The sequence below is a fragment of the Mus caroli genome, unplaced genomic scaffold (genome assembly GCF_978045245.1).
Source record: "Mus caroli unplaced genomic scaffold, Mus_caroli_1 scaffold_2, whole genome shotgun sequence".
NCBI classification, from domain to species: domain Eukaryota; kingdom Metazoa; phylum Chordata; class Mammalia; order Rodentia; family Muridae; genus Mus; species Mus caroli.
Window position 1 is genome coordinate 85,979,863 of NW_028227257.1, and position 4,174 is coordinate 85,984,036.

General features: G+C 43.8%; 1 pseudogene; it reads left to right on the forward strand.

Annotated features, from left to right (window-relative positions):
• Positions 1-431: 431 nt before the first annotated feature.
• Positions 432-2,032, forward strand: LOC110290369 (uncharacterized; annotated as a pseudogene).
• The last annotated feature ends 2,142 nt before the right edge of the window (positions 2,033-4,174 follow it).

Here is a 4,174-nt window from a genome sequence, read left to right on the forward strand (position 1 = left end):
GGAGCTGGTCTGTAAACTTAGTGAAGATGCAGCAGGGAGCAGGGCTGGACAAGGCTCCAAGAAAAAATTGGATGTTAACATTCCCTTCTACTGCAGCCTGCCTTTAAGTGCTCACAGGAAGGGGAGGAATAAATTGCTGTTGTTGGTTTAAAAGGAATGATGGCCAGGTGAGTGGCTCGGTGGGTAGAGGGGCTTGCTGTCTAGCCTGAGGGCTTGACTTTGATCCAGTATCCTCACAATGGAAGAAAACAGACACCTGCAAGTTGTGCTCCGACTTCCACACGTGTACCACGGCATTTATGTAGCCACCCCCACACACATCACATGCATATACAGGAATAAATACATCCCTGGCCCCAGTGGACTCTGCTTCTTCTGAGAAAAAAAAAAACCCTCCAAGGAAGCCTGAGCACTTGTTGAGTTTCTAAGCCATGGTCTATGTGTCAGGGATGATCAGTGATGTGTCCATAGCCTTCTCGCAGGGAGAGTGGCAATCCCTGGACTTAGAACAGAGGAATTTGTACAAGGATGTGATGGTGGCGAACTATCACAATGTAGTTTCACTGAATGTCTGCTTCATTTCTAAGCCAGATGTTATTTCCTTACTAGAGCAAGGAAAAGAGCCCTGGAAGGTTGTGAGGAAAAGAAAAACAACGTCCAGATTTGGAAAGTTAGGATGAGACCAACCAGTTATTCTCAGAAAATGGTGTTTATGAAGTTAATTTATCCTAATGGAAGAGAGTGGGAAAAAATGGGAACAGTGGCCTGAAGAGCCTCCTTTAAAAAAAAAAAGGAATGGGAGTTGAGAAGAAAACAGGAAAGGCAAGAGGGCTCTCAGGAGGGATATCTCAAGTGAAGCGCACATCTTAAAGAGTGTCCATCCTCTTACACAAAGTGCGCACTGACTACACATCAGAGGATCGATCCATTTTGTAGAGAAACCCAGTGAATGCGGTGAATGTGGGAAGGCCTTTAGAGTCCGCCAGCAGCTCACTTTTCACCACAGAATTCACACAGGTGAGAAGCCCTATGAGTGTAAGGAGTGTGGGAGGTCCTTCAGGCAGACCACACACCTTACCAGGCACCAGAGACTGCATTCTGGTGAAAAACTGTATGAATGTAAGGAGTATGGGCAAGCTTTCATATACGGCCCAGAGCTCAGAGCACATCAGAAGCTTCACACCAGTGAGAAGCCCTATGCATGTAAAAAATGTGGGAAAGCCTTCAGGGACAGGAACAACTTACTCTCCATCAGAGGATCCATACTGAGGAGAAGCCCTATGTGTGTCAAGAGTATGGAAAGGCCTTCAGGCAGTTGACGTACCTACTCGCCATCAGAAGCTTAATGTCGCCGACAGACTGTACGAGTGTAAAGAGTGTGGGAAAGACTTTTTGTGTGGCTCTGGCCTTAGTACTCACAAACTTCCCACTGGTGAGAAACCCTATGAGTGCAAGGACTGTGGGAAGGTGTTTAGAGTTCGACAGCAGCTAACGCTCCATCAGTGAATTGGTACTGGGGAGAAGCGCTATGAGTGCAATGAGTGTGGGAAGACCTTTTGTCTGGGCTATCACCTTTATTCTCCAACACAGAATCCATCCTGGAGAAAAGCCTTAGGAATGCAAGCAGTGTTGGAAGGCAGTTCAGTCGCTACTCACAGCTTATTCGCACCAGAGTATCCCTATTGGGGTTAAACCCTAAGACTATAAGGAATGTGGGAAAGCCCTCAGACTCCTCTCTCAGCTCACACAGCATCAGAGTGTTCATGCTGGGGAGAAGTCCTACACTTGTAAGGAATGCGGGAAGTCTTTCAGATTGCCTCAGAAACTTACTCTACATCAGAGAATTCATACTGGTGAAAAGCCCTTCTAGTGCAGAGAATGTAGGAAGGCCTTTCGACTTAATTCTTCTCTTATCCAACATCTGAGAATCCACTCTGGTGAGAAACCCTATGAGTGTAAGGAGTGTAAGAAGGCCTTTAGACAACATTCTCACCTCACCCATCATCTGAAGGTTCAAAGTGTCCAAGTGTGACAAAGTCTCTTAGAACATTCTGTGAATGTTACAGCTAATCTCATTTGACCATACATGTAACTGACCTGGCATACAAGGTTTTATATTATTAAAGGGATATGTGAATGTAAAAAAGAAGAAGATGAAGTTCAACATTGCTCTAGAAGCATATTGTAAAAGATGATCACTGAGATCACAACGGTATTTGCAATGATGCCTTCCTGACCACATAAGTTAATAAGCAGAGCCAACTCTGCCTTCTCCCTCCAGGGTCTGAGCAGTGATGCAACTGAATCCTACTGGCTTCTGGGACTCAGGTTGGGGACAATTCCAACAACCTCAGATGTTTTACTGAAGCTTCATGAAAGACTCACAGCCCAACTTCTAGATCCACTAAGTGAAAGCAGGAGACAAGTGGAGAAACACAAACAGAGCAGGTGCCTGAGGTCACACCGAGTAATCCCTGACACCCTGGGTCCATTAATGCTTATGTTATGAGTGTCTCTGGACTTCCTAGTTAAGGAGCCAGTCTCTTTTCATTGTCCTGTTTAAATCTGTTTGAGTTAAAATTATATATAGATAATACAACACAAAACTTTGGATGAGGAAGGAAAGCAGGATGTAAGAGAATAAATGTCTAGAGTACATACCCCGAGGCCTGCTGTCTTCTCTATATTGTACATGTGGTAATGCAGTCCTCACAAGAACTATCCAAAGTACAGGCTCCATTGTGATCCTCAGTTTACAGAGAAGAAAGCACAGAAGTCACCTGTACTAGAAACTGAAATACTAAATGCAGAGCTGAGATCTGCATCCTGGGAATCTGAGCTAGTCTATACTGTTAATTCCTACTGGATAATTTAGGAGGTAAATAGGTACATGCAGGCATGATATAAAAAAAAAAAAAGGAAAAGGTGAGCCACAGTTGTCAAATAAAACAGCATTCAATAATGTGTATTCTTCACAACTGTACTTAAAAGGATGAGAAACTAAGCATTTGATAGAAGAATCCAAGGAGAGAAAAAAATATAAGCAAAGAAAGGCAGGAAATGGGCAGGATAACCTGTACTTCCTGAGCAGGACTGAAGACCTGGGACTGATTCATTTTATTTGAGACAAGATCTTGCTCTGTAGCTCAAACTGGCTTTAAACTGTGTCAGGCCACCACAGGAATATTAGGATTACAGCTGTGTACCGCCATGCCCAGTTGTTTGGTAGGTTTGTCTTTAATTCTAAGAACATAGAGATGTACTTTCTAATATTTAATATGTGCCATGGTAAAAGGTCTCAAATGAGGATTCAGGAAGAACACTGAAATGGATTCTGGGGGCATAGAGTTTATTAAAGGACTTATTCATGCATGGACAGACAAACAGACCACACTATGGCAAGGACTTGTGGAGAGTTCAAACCCTAGCACCACAGAATGGCTGGGTCTCTGAAGAGAGAAGGTTGAGACCCACAGGACATAAGTAGGAATCGCTTCTTATACTTTTCTTGAGGATGGGGAGGTTTCAAAGCACAAAGCCAGGCTCTCTGAGTCCTTGGCAGGAAGCAGGGAAGGAGGCAGAAGCAGGATCTGTTGCCACCAATACTCCCTTTTAATGTAAACTCACCTCCCGACGTGGGAAACCTCTGGTATCTAGGAGTCACAGACAGTGTCTCTGTGAGATGCCTGCTTGCATGTGTGAGATGAGAAGAGCTGTGCAATTAGGTACTATGACCTATGGAGCAGCTGGATTCTAACACATTATTACACATGATATCTGTGCTTGCTAACCTTGGTTATCAACTTGACACACTCAGAAAGATGGAATATTGGTTGAGGAATTCCGTCCATCAGATTGGCCTATGGACATATCTGTGGGTGTTTTCTTAATTGCTAATGAAGGTAGAAGGGCCTAGTTCACTGTGGACGGTATCATTCCTAGGACAGTGGGCCTGAGCTACACAAGAGTTAAACATGGGCAAAGGAACAAGTCAGTTGGCAGCATTTATCAAGTTCCTGCCTTGAGTTTTTGCCTTGGCTTCCCTCCATGGTGGAATATAATCTAAAGATAAAAATAAACCTTTTCTTCTATCTCAATTGTTTTTGTACATGCTGCTTATCACAGCAAGAGGAACCAAACTCGAACAACACCCTAACTCTGTAATTCCTATTTC